Here is an 18,542-nt window from a genome sequence, read left to right as displayed (position 1 = left end):
GCCTGTAGAGTTAAATTAGGCAAACATTTAATTTCTGTTTTAGTTTATGCATATTTTAAATGTTACTCAGTCCCTGGAGAATGCCTTAGCACTGAGGCTCATTAAGGTCTTTTTTCAAACAGCTTAACAGGAGAATAGCAAAGACCACTGCCCTCGGACTGAGTTTTCTCCCAGATGTTTTCTTCTGCCTTTAGAATTAACTGGCTCTTTCCCTTCTCTGTGCTGGAATGAAACCCATGTGTGTCATAAAATAATCTGTTTGATCCTACATTTGTGGTCTGAGGATGGCCCATTGCTCTGCGTTAGTAACATGTGGTCGGCAAGCAGCGTCAGAGGTAACCACAATACAACCAGTACATGTGTTTACCTTTTAAGTACCAAGATGGACAGGTCACAGTGCTTCAGCAGTATCAAAAGTTAAGTCTTGCAAATGAAGAGTTGGAATAATCATGCTCATTGCACGTGCCTGCATGGCGCATATAAGTTTTGAGCTGGGTAACGATAATCAATTGTTTGAAAACAAGAGCAGTTTAGCGGCAATTAGAACCAAATGATGGATTTTAATGCACTCTCGGTTACAACAATGAAAACCATGGGAAAAGGATCAAAGTATACAGCTCATTCAAACATTAACGGTGATGATAGTGTTGCATTCTTCATTAATTAGCTGTTGGAACACCTTCTGTACAGTTCAGTCCCTGTAATTCTGTGTCCGATGTCTGTAATTAGAATACTTGCCAAACTGTTCAGAGTGAGTCCTGGAGCACAGGTACTGGGGGCAAAGCCAGCGTTATTTCTGGCCTTGGGGCATAGCATCTGGTTAGGAGGGCAAAAGTGTGAGATTTATTGTCTCCCTGGGTCTCTGTGTCAGGGCTTGTTTGTGAAGTTATTGGCCTACCTCTGAACTGAATAAACAGATATGGGAAAAGGGGCATAGAAGGTTGTGTGCAGATTCATTAGCACAGACAGGTATGTCTTTGGCAGGCCATAAGACTGTTGCATTGGGAGAGGTCACAGATCTGTCTAAAGGGGTGGGAGGACAGTGGGAGTGGAGTGAGATGGAGGCAAGGTATCTGTTTTCATGCTACTGCTTACCGACAGCAGGATGCAAACGCTTAGTGAAGGGAGGGCGATGCATTAGGAAAATGGGCATGTTTTCTCTTCAAAGGGAATTCTCTTTGGATTTATCTTCATGAGACATGTTTTTATTTTTTCTTCATTAATGCATTTCCATGGTGTTATTTCTTCATCATTTGCAAAAATGTACTGAATGGAAGAAACACACAGGAGGGCGCAGTGGCACAGTGGGTTGGACCGGGTCCTCCTCTCTGATGGGTCTGGGGTTCGAGTCACGCTTGGGGTGCCTTGGAGCGGACTGGCATCCCGTCCTGGGTGTGTCCCCTCCCCCTCTGGCCTTATGCCCTGAGTTGCCGGGTAGGCTCTGGTTCCCCGCAACCCCATATAGGACAAGCGGTTCAGAAAATGTGTGTGTATAAGAAACACATTTCATTTCACAGATTTAAGTTATTTCCTATTCTATACTGCAGTGACTGTAAAATCTAGAGCTTTTTGTCCGTTGTTTCTAATAATATTTCTACTAAAAAAATTTAAAAATGCAAAAAAAATTGCATAAATACAATATTATACAACATTTGTACAAGGCAGGTGTTTGCAAGACAGGTGTAACATTTCATGAATGGTATATAATAATACTATTAATAGTTAAGTGCATTTTAATAATGGAAATTCTATTGCGCATTACTACGATGGACTGACATCCCATTCACGGTATTCCCCTCCTGGATAGGTTCCAGATCACTGTGACTCTGACCAGGATAAGCAATTAATTGAGTGAGAGTAAATGTGAGTGAAAGCATACTAGTCAGTTGCAAAATGAAATATATAAATTATATACATTTTAAGAATTGTTTAAAGAATTGCTCCTTTTTTCCTATCCCTATCAATACTTTTCAACTACAGTACTTTTCAGTACCAAACAAACTTTTTATACTTTCTTAAATAGAGCTGCATGTGTCTTTGTGCCACAAGGATTTACTTCTTGGACTTATCACACACACACACACACACACACACACACTTCCAGAACCGCTCGTCCCATACAGGGTGACAGGGAACCGGAGCCTACCCGGTAACACAGGGCGTAAGGCCAGAGGGGGAGGGGACACACCCAGGATGGGATGCCAGTCCATCCCAAGGCACCCCAAGCAGGACCCGAACCCCAGACCCACCTGAGAGCAGGACTGTGGTCCAACCCACTGCGCCACCGCACCCCCTAGACTTATCACTTCTACCAAAAATTTTTGTTGCAGTTTTTCCAACTGTTGCTCATTGTACTCAGAGTCCTTCAATCAGGAATTTTTAGTCTTTGAAATCTCTTGTCCCAGAGACCACACCCACCTACTGAAATGAGTCTAGTCTTGAAGATTGATCCATACTTGCCTTGTCTCATCCATTCTTCAGTTCCTTGGCTTTGCCTTGCTCTGTGTCCCTGGAACCCTCTGTATGGTATGAGACAGACTTGACGTTTCCTCTTTATTATCCACTGGAATGAATACCCACTAAATCTGTGCCAATGGCTAGCTGAGAAGGTTTTTCGGAGGGGAGTCTAGCTGGTGCAACGTTACTGTAGCAACTAGGGATAGTGAGAGGTGTTGACACTGCCTGGCTCTCTGCCATGATTAACTGACTTTGTGCTTTGATTTTAAAATGGTTGGGGGTGTGATGTGTTTTTGTGGGTTAATCCAGAGATGGATGGAGGAGAGCTGGGAAGGCAAACAGGAGTGTGTTTGTGTATGGACAAGGGGCAAAGTTGGTATGGTGACTGCATGCCCCATTCACAGGGCAACAGAGACAGGAGCAAATAGAGGGGCAAATGATTCCAGAATGATCCAGCCATGAAGCACACATTCTTGGACACACAGGCACACTCATAAACAACAGTTTCTTTCTTATTGTCCACCACACATGCCCACACCCTGGGGGTAGGCTTTTTAATGACAGCCCTCAGAGAGGTTGTGTGCTTGACTGTATGCCAGGTTGTAGTCCATTAGCCTCCCACAGAGATGGGTTGACTCATGATAGTCATGGTAACAGTTAGTCCTAAAGCAATGTTTTATGAAAAGAAAAGAAAAAAAAAACTTTCAGCAACCTTATGTAGCTGGATTAAACTTTGTTCTAATATTTGAGTTGTGTGAATTATGCTGCAAACAGTATTGCAGAGTTTTGTTTTTTGTAACTTTCTAAAGGTTGCTTTAAAATTTTTGTGTATCAGATGATTGCTTGGGGATTTGTTCTATGTTCATTTTGCTGGGAAGATTTTCAGGCATAAACCATTAGTGCGACATGTCTCCTCTAGGCTATAATCTGCCATTCTAGGTTCCTAAAGTGTTTTTTAATGATACAGCTTGTTCTAAATGAATTTCACAACAAATGAGAGAACCTGAAAAACTGGGAAGATATTTAAAGGCAGTAAATTCAGAGCAAAAGGAGCAATATAATAGTGAAGAAAGATTGTTGTGTTTATATGTACTAAAGATCCTGAGCTGTTACTCATTAATAATTTACTAGAGGGACTGGACTCGTTAAATATTCATAATAAAGGCTTGAACATCAAGCCATGTTATCACTGGCTATCAGGATAGATTTTTCAAAGCTGTGATGCAGGAATCTATAAAACTGATGTCCCTGTGGTCCTGCATTCTGATATGTGATGTGAATCCCATCACTTGTAACTGGGCCATGGGATAGCTTTTATAAATGGAATCTCACCCTTGTGTAATGACTGCTTAATTGCACTGGTATGTGCTGGTTGTTGTGAATTGATACAGCATTAATAAATCATCAGAGTGAGGTCTGTTTTTCACAAAAGTAAACAAGTTAATAATTTCCACTTGTGGTGTTGTGGTTCTAGCACCCTGAATACCACAGAAGGTCATATTTTAGCTTTCTGTGGTAGATGGATTAAACTGATTAATTGAAAGAGACTCCCAGGAGATAGCTCTTTTTTTGTGCACACTTTGGGAAACAAATGTGGAGTTTACAATGAGTGAAAGCAAATTTGGGGGGCGCGGTGGCGCAGTGGGTTGGACCGGGTCCTGCTCTTCAGTGGGTCTGCGGTTCGAGTCCTGCTTGGGGTGCCTTGTGATGGACTGGCGTCCCGTCCTGGGTGTGTCCCCTCCCCCTCCGGCCTTACGCCCTGTGTTACCGGGTAGGCTCCGGTTTCCCGTGACCCCGTATGGGACAAGCGGTTCTGAAAATGTGTGTGTGTGTGTGTGTGTGAAAGCAAATTTGGTCATGTCATGCTTCTCAGGATGGTGCAATCTGAACGTAGATTCTGCCACTTCCTCTTGCATATGCCTGCTTTTTGTGCTCAGCTGGTGTTTGCTGAGGGATGCCCAGAAAGCTGGCAGACTTTAAAACTTCTATCCACAGTTTTTAAAGGGAGCTTACTGGATCTCTTGTTTTGGTACTTATTCTGCTCATTTTAAGGAACAAGCAATATGCTAGGGATGTATACCATAGCATCATGAAAAGCATCTCATTTGGTGTACTACAGAATTGTTGTTTTAAAAGTAGACATATGAACAGTGCTGAACCACATGCCGTATTGTGTTTTAGGACATCTTTTAACCACCTTTGAAGACTTTACAGCAATTCAATGAATATCAGGAGTTCTTGTGCTGTCCAGTTTAGTTTCAGATTTTTTTCATGTGCAAACTAAGAAAACTCACACATATATCTTAGCTGCAGCTCCAGATTATATGGGATGCTACTCTATACCTTTATGTTGGTGTTTCCTCTCTTACCTGACACCTACAAACCCCATGCAACCAAATTGGTGTATTTTCTTCTCCTGAGCTGGGAGCATTGCAGAGAGAGGGGAGAGACAACAGGAAAAGTCTAACCAAAGGTAATGTGGCAACTGATGTTATCATGTCTGTAATCTTCCAGCGTAATTAGGACCTAGGAGACAGAGTTGAAACTTCCTATGGGTACACAATGATTTCCTCTTCCTTTAGCTGGTGTTTTTGTTTTATGGCTCTGCTGTTTTTTGTTTGAGATTATTTTTCGTTCTTTGAACACATAAAGCCCATAGTTTGTTCTAAGAAGTGTAGGTGGATATCCTTAGCTTTTCACTTACCAGGAGTCCTACCTGTCTAAGAAGTTAAATTTCAGTTTTTCTCAATTGATTTGACACATTTCTTCAAATTAATGTAATTGCTCTCAAAATAATTAACACAGCCAACTAAACACACTCTTATCTTGGCCAAACAGTTCAATTTTACTGCATAATGAAGGACTGCCTTTTATTTTACTAATGCATTTACTAAAAATAAATACTAACATCAAAAGAACAAGTGTGTGCTCTGTTGATTGTATAACGTAGTCTGATGTACACACAAATACATGAATGCAAATACACGTTTATCGTGATGTTCTCTACTGAGGAGTTCTGTTGTATAACAATGAGTTCTCTGAAAGAAAAAAATATATCCACTGCAATCACTGAACTTTATTGATCATGCCTTTCATTCACATCTGGCCAGAGAACTTCATCTACATATATTCTTGCGAGCCATGCATCGTGGGAAAAAACGCCGTAAATGTTGAATCCATGCTTGACAAGCTACTGCCTCAACATCTCCAAAGGCCTCTTCCATTGCTTGAAGAAGACTTACTTGGCTGTAAGGGTTGCGATCATACACTTTCCATCTCCAACGGGAGAAGAACTCCTCAATTGGATTCAGGAAAGGAGAATATGGTGGAAGGAACACCATCCTGAAGTGTGAGTGATGCTCAAACTACTCCTGCACCAGCGCCGAATGATGGAACAGCACATTGTCCCAAACAACTACAAAATCTCGCTCCATTTGCTGCTGGTCAACCTGCGGGAAGAGGATTTCATTGAAGGAGATCAAAAAAAAATTGCATCCTTTTGGTGTTGTACGGCCCCAAGACAGCACTGTGTGCCACAACACCAGTAGTTGAAATTGCGGCAGACATGGTAATGTTGTCTCCCCACTGGCCAGGAACATTGACTGTGGCATGATGGCCAATCACATTCCTCCCTCTTCTCCTTTTTTTATTAAGATTGAAGCCAGCTTACTCAATATACAGGTAGTCAAAATGAGTAGCACTGCTATCCAACTCCAAAATCCTCTAGAGTGAAAAGAACACAAGGTACAATAGATTAGTGTTTTCTAAAGTAACAGTATTGATTGCAAAGTTTCTACTGTAAGTGTTGCGGAGCAGTCCAGGTTCCCAGTTTCACACAGCGCTATGCCCAGAGACACCTGCATTTGTCACTTAGAGTGGAATAGTACATAGACACATAACATACAGGAAAACAATATCTTTGTATTTACAGTACAAATGCAGTAATTGTGTGGCTTACACGTACTTGAACAAACTGGAATTGCAACTCCTTCACTCTGATAGAGCTCCTCTCAAAGGATACTTTGTATACCTGCTTCATCCAGATGGCATTTCTCCTAACCACACAGTCAATTGTGGCAAGACCGCAGTGCTGAATATTCTGGAATACTTGGTTGTCCTGTATTATTCCTTGCTGGATTTCTTTGAGGTGGATGGTGTTGTTCTGGACCACCATGTCAACAATGGCATGCTCTTGTTCAATAGAAAAGAGTTTTGTTCATCTACCTGAATGTTGTTGAACTTCCATTCTGACAAATGTTTGGATGAGTACGAACATTTATAGTAGAGAACTAGAGTACTAGAGTCTAACCATAGCAGTACAATGGTATGGTTACTTACCGGTTTTCACTCTGAAATGTGTGGATAATTGAAGCCACTGTGGATCTGTTATGTTTTACTGAACATTTTGCCCAGCTTCTCTGGAGGAGAGACCGTGATTTATAACATGGTCAATTAGGGTGGCCCTCATTTCATTTGAAACCCGTTTGTACCCTATCCTTTTGCCTCTCCTCCCTCCTCTTCAACCCTGCTGTCCCCTTCCTCTCTGCTCATGTCTTGTTACATTTTCTTCTCTTGCTCTTTCCACTACACCATTGCCTTCCACTCTAACCATCTCTTCTCCCTCTACTCCTCCCCCTTCTCCTCTTCCTACATCCTCACATCCTCTCCCCTCATCTCTTTCTACCTCTTCCACTCATCTTCCTTTACCCTCCCCACCACCTCTTACTCTTACACATCTTCCTTTTCCTCTTCTCATTCTTGTTCTAATTCTTTGTCTTTTTTCTTTTCCCCTTTTGTAATTGTAGGAATTGTAATAACCGTGTAATCAGTTAGGAAATTTGCATTTCCTGTGTTGTGTGTATTACTAAATCTGTAGATATCAATTTGGGGCTCATTGAGAACATACCATGTGTAACTGCGTGTTGAACAAATGAGTTTTGCTTGTTCTGTTTAGCAAAATGGTACATAAATGTTTGTAATTTGTGTTAAACCAATGAAAGACATTGCAATTGCTTTTTTCCTGATGTATCATGGTTTTGGTTGGCTGTATGAACTGTTGTGCAGACATTGCAGAATATTGTGCACAGTGTTTTGGGAAAGGTATGCATATCATTTGTAAGTAGTATGAGATAGACAAGAACTTACAGTCTATTTAGGACAATTGGGAAGTGTTCGGACGGCTGTGTTAATTGTTTTGAGAGCAGTGACCGGAGTTTGGAGTAATATGTCAACTCGATCGAGAAAAACTGTAAATTGGGCACTTCTTTTTTAGATATGACCCCTGGGCTGCCCTTTCCTTGCAGTCTGTTTTGTCTACCCTGATGTGATTGACCTGCTTTTTACAAGGGAAAATTGTTGCGCCTGCAACGGTATTAGGCCTGCGCAGCCCTGGGAACTCCTGGGGCTTTATACGTTTGTAATAGTTTGTGTGAGAAAGCTATCTGGCAAATCCTCCTGACTCTCCTTGGCCCAATACTATTCAGCCAATATTCTTTCATCACCTTTCAATAGGTCTGGATGGAATTCACATATGAAGACATACTGTAAGAAACAACCCTATTTCTTTTCGGCCCTCACAAGAGACCCCTTTCCACACATTTCCTTTAACAGCTCCTTTTGCCTCTTAAATGGTAGTGAGGCTATTGGTGAAGAATGGAGAGGTAGTTTTTTACAGACTGCTTTAATAAGAAGACTGTTATTTTTTTTGGTGTTATATTATAAACATCTTGCTCCCAAGACCCAGAAAAATCCAGACATGAATGCTTACAAGAGAAATTGTATTTGACTAGGTTAGTAGTTCAGGAAATATTGTTTATTGAGGAACAGATAGCTAACCTTACATTTAATCTGAAAGTCTGCCTCAGTTGTTTATTTGTTGCCAAACACATTATATTGTATATTTATTACTTTAAATTTCTGACCAGAACACTCTTGGCTCAGTTCTATAAACATGATGATAAGAGGATTCATGTGAGCAACATGGCATACAAATATACAAATGGCTGGCTTGGGACTGGATTTTCTTGCATAATGAATGAATTTGTTCAGTAGTAAATGTATGCCTGAATATAAATTTTTGATGGTTGTATGCTGATACATATGAAAGGAAACACAAGATGTTTCACAAGATGTTTCTAGTGTCAATGTGAAAACTAGGTCACAAAAACGCTGCTTCATATGTATTATTTTACACATATTAAGTTTCATTTTTAATGGCTTTGGTTCCATTACAAAGATATTTTAAGTGTGTGGAATGAGCTTAGATTTATTGTTGAGCATTTTAAGAATGTTTCCCTGTCTATTTTTGCATAGCTCAGTTTATAGTTCATCCAAATGTTACTATTTTTTTATTTAGCTGCATAGTATGCACTCCTGGAGATATTTCTGTGTCTGAATGCTATAGTTGCATGTGGCATACAGGTAGACAAAACATGCACACACAAACACATAACATGTGAACATCCCATTGTGGAGTAACTTCATCCTGTTTCTGACCCTTTTATTATTCTAATCTCCATCATTTTGTCCCAAGTTTTTGTTTGTAGATGTGGAGCTGGTGGGAGTATAGCATCATACAACTGCTGCCATGTGTGGCTCTAAGTGATGTTCTCTGAGATGGGTGCAGCCAGAGAGAAGTGAGAAAATGTCAGTGAATTTGGCTTGCAACTTCCATACATCTTCCTGTTGAGCTGGGAACAACCTGAGGTCAAGAGGGACTGGTGAGGGTTTAGATGGGGATGCGGGAAATTCTGAACCTTTACACTGTTGGATGCTAGGGTTAATACAGTTGGCACCAGTCATCACCAATGGAGTGAACTACTTTGTTATCAACATCCACAATTTTCTGTTTGACCACAAAGAACCCATGACTTTTTACAAGCAATTTGGAATGAGACAGTGGGAAGAGGAAGCCCTTGTCTCCTGGCATATTGTCTCAAACTATTATTTTTACATATGCAGCATTTGAACCAGTTCGCAATACTGACCTTGGTGTGTGTGTGTGTGTGTGTGTGTGTGTTTGTGTGTGTGTGTGTGTGTGTGTGTGTGTGTGTGTGTGTGCGCGCGCGCATGTGCGCGCGTGTCTGTGTAAAGTTAAAGCATGTTGGATAACGCATAACGCTGCTGGGGTAATGGAACAGCTTTGCTTCAACTTCTCTGCTGAGGGTCTCCAGTGATGTCAGTGTAAAACATTTAGAAAAATTGGAGAAATATGGGACAGATGGAAGAGAGAAGCTTTGGAAACTGCTTAGAGAGAAAAAGACAACTTGGGAGAGACGGAGGGTTTCTATCATTGGGCTTTGAATCTGTCCCATTTTCATCTGTGCCCCTGTGAATACTGGGCACCTGGATTTACACTTCAAAGGGCCTAGTTTATTGGAGGCCTGTGTGACATGGAGGCTTGTGAGGATGAAAAAAGAAATAAGCATCCTTCAGTTCACCAAAGTGGCAAGTAAGCCCAAGTGGCAGACCTCTGAACTGGAGGTCCTTTTAATTGGCTCTGTAGAACCAGAGGAGCTATGACATATCTGAATTTCCTTTAGTATGGAAATGGTGAAGTGATTTCATTGATTTAACACCCCATAACTTTTCTTCAAAGATATAGTGAAAGTATAAGAACGCTATATGTACAAGAATTATTCACACCTCTATAGTAACACGTGTTACTGTATTTTCCTTTAGTTTTACATTTTCTGTATGTAAATGTTAAGTGTGACTCTGGGCAACTGCTAATTTCATCTCTTACTTCTTGACTTCAACTTTAAGTTTTGGCTTTGATCAATGAGGTGATAATGCCAGCCCAAACTCATGCTTCTATACACAGAGCCAATGCGTACGCTAGTAAATGTTCACTTATGCAAGCATCTGTATGCAACCAACTCAGTCAGGGATTCAGATAATGATGACTAACCCAGTTAAGTTTTACACCTTTTTGCCTTGACTTTTTGTTTTCCCAGCATAATTTGCAGACAGCATTAGATCATCTAATATTTTCAATTTCACAATTTCAGGCTTGTGAGGGCCTACAAGCCCACAAACCCACAGGCCATGTGGGCCCACCACCCACAAGGTCCTACATGGGGGTTGGGTACAATGCCTTTCAGGCAGCAGGAGGGGGCGGAGTAGCATATGGCGTCACGGTCCCTCACGGCAGAAACTGGCTCGTGGAATGTAACCTCACTGGGGGAAAGGAGCAGGAACTGGTGCAGGAGGTTGAGAGAAACCAACTAGATACAGATGTGCTCATCTCCACTCACAGTGTTGCCTCTGGAGCCAAACTCCTCAATAGGGGGTGGTCTCTCTCCTACTAAGGAGTTGCACAGGGTGAGAGGAGGCGGGCAGGTGTGGGGATACTCACAAACCCCGGGCTGGCTGCCATATAGTTTGAGTTTGTGCCAGTGGATGAGAGGGTTGCCTCAATGCGACTTAAGGTCACAGAGAGCAAAACTCTGACTGTTGTGTGGGCTTATGCATCAAATAGCAGTTCAGAGAATTCAACCTTCTTGGAGGGAGTGGGTGGGGTTCCGAACAGGGACCCACCTATAGACTCCATAGTCTTGCTGGGGGACTTCAATGCTCAAGTGTGGCAATGACTGGGAAATCTGGAGTGGAGTGACTGAGAAGAACGGCTTGCCCATCTAAACCCGAATGGTGAAATGTTATTAGACTTCTCTGCTAGCCATGGTTTGTCCATAACAAACACCATGTTCAAACACAAGTATGCTCATAAGTATACTTGGTACCAGAGCCAAAGGTCAATGACTGACTTTGTAGTTGTTTCATCTGACTTGAGGCCACATGTTCTGGACACTTGGGTGAAGAGAGATGCTGAGCTGTCAACTGATCACCGACTGGTGATGAGCGGGATCAGATGGCGGGGAAAACTGAGGACAGACCTGGTAGACCCAAGCGCATAGTGAGGGTATGCTGGGAATGACTGTCGGAGGACCCTCTCCGGAATGATTTTAACTCCCACCTCCATGAGAACATCTCCCATGTCCTGGAGGAGGTGGGGGAGGACATGGAGTGTGAATGGACCCTGTTCAGAACCTCCATTGTGGAAGCAGCCAGGTGCAGCTGTGGCCAAAAGCTTGTTGATACCAGTCACAGCAGCAATCCAAGAACCCACTGGTGGACACCGGTGGTGATGAAAGCCGTCAAGCTGAAGATTGGCTCTGGGGACTCCTGACTCAGCAGATATGTACCGACAGGCAAAAAAGGCAGCAACGGCTGTGGTTGCAAAAGCGAAATCTAGAGCATGGGAGTAGTTTGGGGATACCATGGAAAATGACTTTCGGTTGGCCTCAAATAAGCTCTCGAGAACCATCCGGCGGCTCAGGAAGGGTAGATGAGCTTCGCTCACGCTGTGCTCAGCAAAAGTGGAGAAACTCTGATCTCAAATGAGGATATTGTTAGGAGGTGGAAGGAGCACTTTGAGGAACTCCTAAACCCGAGAGATATGCCTCCCTTACAGGTGTCAGGGCCAGAGGCTTTTGGGGTATCAGAGTCCATTTCCCTGGTGGAAGTCACTGAGGTAGTTGGAAAGCTCCACAGTGGCAAAGCAACGTGGGGTGGATGACATTCGCCCAGAAATGCTTAAGACCCTGGTGTTGTGGGGCTGCCATGACTGACATGCCTCTGCAATGTGGCATGGACTTCAGGGAAAGTGCCTTTGGATTGACAAACTGGGGTGGTGGTTTCTATCTTCAAGAAAAAGGACTGGAGAGTGTGTGCCAACTATCAGGGTATCACACTTCTCAGCCTCCCTGGGCAAGTCTATGCCAGAATCCTGGAAAGGAGGCTCCGACCGATAGTTGAACCTTGGATTGAAGAGGAAGAATGTGGATTCTATCCTGGCTGTGGAACAGTGGACCAGCTTTTTACCCTCTCACAGATAATTGAGGGGGCATGGGAGTTTGCTAATTCAGCGTACATGTTTTTTGTGGAATTGGAGAAGGCTTATGACCGGCTTCCTTGAGAAATTCTGTGGGAAGTGGTTTGGGAGTATGGGGTGCTGGGGTCACTACGCATACTGGGCATTAAGTGAAGCTCGTTCAATGTGGGTGTTGGTCTCCGCCAAGGTTGTGTTTTGTCTCGACTCCTGTTTGTGGTTTTCATGGACAGGATATCAAGGTGCAGCCGAGGTCAGGAGGGCATTCCGTATGGGGGCTGGAAGGTGATGTCTCTGCTTTTTGCGGATGATGTTGTCCTTTTGACACAGTCATACGGATGCTGCCAGCATGCATGAGAATGGTTTGCAGCCGAGTGTGACGGTGTTGGTATGAGGATCAGCACCTCCAAGTCTGAGTCCATGGTTCTCTCACGGAAAAGGATGGCATGCCCCCTTCAGGTAAGGGGAGAAATTCTGCCCCAGGTAAAGGAGTTTAAGTATCTTGGGGTCTTATTCATGGGTGAGGGGAGTATGAGAATGACTGCAGACTGGGAGCAGCGGCAGCAGTAATGCAGTCGCTGTACTGGGCTGTAGTAGTGAAGGGGGAGCTGAGCCTTAATTCATATGGTCTACGTCCCTACCCTCACATATGGTCATGAACTCTGGGTAATGAGTGAAAGAATAAGATCATGGATACAAGCGGCTGAAATGACTTTTCTCTGCAAGGTGGTGGGACTCACTCTCCGTGACAGGGTGAGGAGTACGGCTATCCTGGAGGAACTCAGAGTAGACCTGCTACTCCTCCACATGGAGAGAAGCCAGTTGAGGTGGTTCGGGCATCTGGTAAGGATGCCCCTTGGGCGCCTCCCTTTGGGGGTATACCAGGCACGGCCAACTGGGACAAGATCCCGAGGTCGCCTCAGGACTCACTGGAGACTTTATCTCCTAGTTGGCCTGGGAGTGGCTGGGGATCCCCTGGGTTGAGCTGGAGGAAGTTACGGGGCATCTGGGCTGCTCCCTATTGCCACCGCAACCCTAGTAGGATAAGCGGGTAAGAAAATGGATGGATGGATGGATAGATGGATGGAGAATTTCAGGCTTGCTTCTGTAGCTTGCTGCTTGACACTCAGGTCAGCTGTTATGCTTTACATTCCACCTTTCATTTTAACAGCTTTGGCTCTTTACTGAAGTAATGAGAACATCATTGTGCCAGTGAGGAAACTCCCACCATCCATAATACTCTGTCTGCAATACATAGAGGGAGTTGCCATTAGCTTTGTCCTCCACTTGCAAAACATGTTAAACTGTCTAGCTAGCTTCTGCCTAAACAAACAACTCAGATGCTTGGATATACAAATCCTAGCTCAGACCAGGATATGACTGTCACAAGCCAGAAGAAATACAGTAAACAGGAGTTTTACAGTGTTGTGAGCTGTGTATTGAAACCAACCTTTTGGTATACAAGGGACTGTTGTTTGAAAAACAGAAGTTGATAAAAGTCTATTCCGTTAAACACTCTTTAGTTATGTGTCAGCCAGATGATGATTAAGGAAGGATATCCATACATTGTCCATACGTTAACTGGAAGCTCTGAATGCAGCTGTGGTGTACTGTACTGGAATTAAAAGATGGTACGCTTAAATCTTCAGCATGAAAACGTCTTCTTTCATGTAGTACAGCTGCAGAAAAAGAAGCTTTTTGCCTGATGCCTTTTGCATGATGGTAGACCCAGATTAATACTATATACACTATCCAAGCAAATTTGTAATTTTTGACTTTTCTTTCCAGTAGTGCAATGGGCCTGCAGTTAGATTTACATACATCTTGTTGACAGCTCTTCTCACAGATGTCTATCCTCATCTTTGAGTCTTTCCGAATCTCTTCATCTTTATTGTGAAAGGATTATTCAGAACCATCTATACATGAAAAGATGAGGTGCTGCAAGTCAATTAGGTATGATTTGTAGTAATGTTTAATTAAAATCATATATAAAGGCAGAACTTATAATAAGCTTAATTACTGCAATAAAAATATTAGTTATTTTGGAAAATAGTCCATCTTTAGTGTCAAAAAGGTGTGACTGAAGACAAGTTGCTTTTGAATGTGAGTATTCAAAAGAATAAAGGATCTAGGTGGTTCTAAATTCAGCATGACATTCACTCCATTAAATTTAAAAGTTATAAATACAAAACTGACTCCTCTTTATTTCCGTGGTTATGGATTCCAGACCAACAATAGGAAATGTTCACATTAAAGTCGATCATAACGCCTCAAATCCTTAGAAAAAAGTATCCAATAATATTCAGCAATACAAAAAGGTCCAAGAACCGAAAAATTAGGTACCTTTTCATTCATTCAATGTACATCCACTGCATGTCTAATAACTGTGCTATTAGCCTAACAGATGAATTCTATTTGACATACCGATAATACTTGGTCAAGAGACTTTTGAAAATGTGTTTAGTTATTATGGAAGTATGTACTTGAAGACAACGTTGATGCACACACACACACACACACACACACACATTTTCAGAACCGCCTGTCCCTTACGGGGTCACGGGGAACCGGAGCCTACCCGGCAACACAGGGCGGAAGGCCAGAGGGGGAAGGGGACACACCCAGGACGGGACGCCAGTCCGTCGCAAGGTACCCCAAGCGGGACTCGAACCCCAGACCCACTGGAGAGCAGGACTGCAATCCAACCCACTGCACCACCGCACCCCCCACAATGTTGATGCATTGGATGTTAATTTTTAATATATGTGGACAATTCAGTCTGAAGGGCCAAATGATATTACCCATGCAATTTTTGTTTTTATCCCTACATTTATAATATTACATACATACATAACCTGAGATAAACCCTTTCCAGTTATGAGAATTTGACTTTATGTATAGTTTCATTTAATACCCTTACTTTGATTTACGAGGTTTTTCTTCATGTTTACAAAGACTGTATTTGGATTTTATGCACCTCCCAACAGCTGAGCAATGCCAGACATTACATTTATGTTTATTACATTTATTAATTTAGTTTTCATCAAAGTGATGTGGAAAGGTCTGGAAAACATCAAGAAATGCTTTTACTTTTGCAGAAAGGAGAAAGGCAGAAAGTTAGGCTTTGTTGGTCTGTGATTAAAGGTCTTGCCCCCCACAACCTCCGCCCTTCACTTGCATGCCTTTTAATCCTGTAACACTGGGCAATACACAATTGTATTGCCTGCCACTTGATACCTTAATCACCCTTCTTGGAGAAGGGATTACTGTGCAGATTTTACTAGGCTTGATTTACACGTCCTGTGTCTGTTTTCATGGCAGAGAGTGGATTATTTAAATGCAGAACAAAGGGGGAAAAAATCCTAGATGTGTGAGAGTGTGAGGGATGAATGAGTTATCTATGTGGAGTGTAAAGTGGGGGGGTGCATGCAGAAGGGCATGTTTGCAACGGCAGTCTCTTCTCTTATCTTATGCAACTACTACCTGCCTGTAGTTGTTCTGTAGCCCTGGGACCTAAAGTTGAAAGATTGTTCCTTGTGTATAGCCAGAATGCTCAGATGTTCGGACTGAGTTCACTTTCCCTGAGGAGCACAGAGGACATCACGCCATATGTTTAGGTCCCAGCTTAATGTCATTCAAGTAATACAATAGACTCACATTTCCTGTTTTTCCTTGTAATCCAAAGCTATGTAGACTAGTTGTGACATTGAAACCAGCTTTACAGTGTACTTCTTTTTAAGTACGTATGCAGAAATCCCAGAGGATCAGACACACATCAACACACCTCACTCCAATGAACACCAAATCCCCAGCACCATAAAAGGAGTGATAGACAAACATCTACAGGTTCTTCATCAGCACTTTACTGCAGGTCCTGGCAATGTCATAGTGACTCACATTCTGTGTCTCTACACATGCTTCTAATGTCCTGTTGACAGTATGCTCATGTTTCAGTCCAGCACACCAGTCCTGTTTGTGTCTATCCTCTGTGCTCTTGTCTAGGTCCCATGTCACAGCCCAGTCTATGTCACATTTCTATGTAGTTTCCCTTACTGGACATCTACATTTATTCATTTAACTGACCACTTGTCTCCAAAGCAACTTACAATGTTAAGATACCTACAATTATTTACCCATTTGTACAGCTGGGTAATTTTTACTGCAGCAATTTTAGGGTAAGAACCTCTCTCAAGGGTACTACAGCTAGAGGTGAGATTCAATCCTGTAACCTTTGGATCCAAAGGCAGCAGTTCTAACCCCTATGCTACTAGCTGTCCTGTTACTGAGACACTCAGCGCATCCCTTCACTCTGTGTTCCTCGTCTTGCTTCGTCTTTTTCTTTCTTTCTTTGCATGGTGTACATACTGCAAATATTCATTCTGCTTTTGACAACATCACCCTTTTTGTCCACAGTAGGACGTACAGCAACAAACATCTGTGTCCACGTTACTTCCGCGTGTATACAGCATGACAATGTATAGTTCTAGAATGTACTGACATCAGTGTTCTACAATAAGAGGTTTCATCCGTAAGTGTAATGTCTGCTAGATTCTATTCGGGGGTTTCTTCAATGTTGCAGTACTTTAAGTTTAGAAGATACAAATTGGGCACAATCCATGCAATGTTCGTAACACAGAAGCCTTTATAGAGGCAAACAAATGATTTTCACTTTTAGGTGCTACTAAATAAGATTATCTAGACTGGCACAATTTTTTCACTGTGAGAGCGGAATTTTGACTGTTTCACTGTTAAAATTCCACTCTCTTTTTTATTTTGACATTCCTACTTCATTAATTCTATTCTTAAAAACCTTCTGATATCTGATTGTTGCTATGGAAACTGTTGGCATAACAATTTTGTCTGTTCTGTAGGCACCTCTGTCTTCTCCATCACAGCAAGATTTTCTTTAATTTATTAACACTTCAGAGTAATATGTTTAAATAATGCATTGATATTTACATTTATCTGATGCTTTTTTCCAAAGCAACTTACAATGTTAAGGTTACAATTATTTACCCCATTTATACAGCTGGGTAGTTTTTATTGGAGTAATTCAGGGTAAGTACCTTGCTCAAGGGTACTACAGCCAGAGGTGAGGCTCAAACTTGTGGGTCTAAAGGTAGTTGTTCTTACCACTACACCACCAGCTGATATTGCATTATAAGTGTTCTATTAATCAAGAAGTTATTTCTTAAGAATTACTGAAATTGAACCTCGCTGCTCCTGTAGATTTTCTCCATCAATTTTTATGTGTTTGTAATTTTTATTTGCAGTTTTGATTACAGAAACTCTTAAATGCTCACAAATTCTGAACTCCTACTCCATAGTTTATAAGCTTTGCTTTCTGTTTGTCTCTTTCTCTTTTATCAGGCTAGTAGTGTCATTTACCATTTAAGTATATTAAATTTTATTTAAATATCTAACATGGAAAGTCCAATTCAGAAAAAGTTTTTAGTCTTGAAATAAGGACTGAGTGTTGGTGGGGAGTGGGGGAAAACTGTTGTTTTCATAGCTACAGTCCAGCGATGACTGCTACATTTATTAATTTAGCACAAATGTGAAAGCAGGCCCACAAATCATTTCAGTGCTACTTCCCACCAGTTTCAAAGAATTTATCATCGATAGAGAAGTAACTCACTGAATTGTCCTGTTATCGAGCTCCTACAGTTCTGCCATAACTCTCATACGTGTAGAAACATTCCTCTCAAAATGTAGATGCCAGCACAGTACTAGCACAACGTTTTAATGTGTCTGTTAGACAAAGATTAAACACCAGACAAGGCACAAAATTGGATTACTCTAAGTCCCTACACGGTTAATAGTGATAAAATAAACATTAAAGCAAATCTTGTTACAATAGAAGCACTACTGCATGACCTGCCCTACAGGCATCTATCTAACACAAAACATCTTAGGTGCCCGAATTAATATCGCAGCCAAAATATTTCCCTGCACGTGTCAACATTATCTTACTTAGCAATAACTTTTTTGTTAAGTCCAACTCTATGAACAGCATAAGGTTAAAAACAAGATGAGCCTTCACTGTAAATGTGGCACAGCAATTTTTACCAATGAATGACAGCAAACAAGTTGTGTCAGAAGCAAGGCAGAGGAATATTAAAACATGATAAATTAGATTAATAGTATTCCATAATTTCCTTTTGATTGAGTGACCACTGATACTACAAAGTGTATA

The 18,542-nt window shown here is 41.9% G+C and overlaps 1 protein-coding gene across 1 annotated transcript in view; it reads left to right on the top strand.

The window, feature by feature from the left end:
* slit1a (slit homolog 1a (Drosophila)) overlaps nt 1–18,542 on the top strand; it is a 121,232-nt gene that overhangs the window by 16,531 nt on the left and 86,159 nt on the right. The gene's annotated exons all lie outside the window — the stretch shown is intronic.

This window comes from Scleropages formosus, chromosome 8 (assembly GCF_900964775.1).
Source record: "Scleropages formosus chromosome 8, fSclFor1.1, whole genome shotgun sequence".
NCBI lineage: Eukaryota > Metazoa > Chordata > Actinopteri > Osteoglossiformes > Osteoglossidae > Scleropages > Scleropages formosus.
This window is presented reverse-complemented; position numbering and strand designations above follow the sequence as displayed.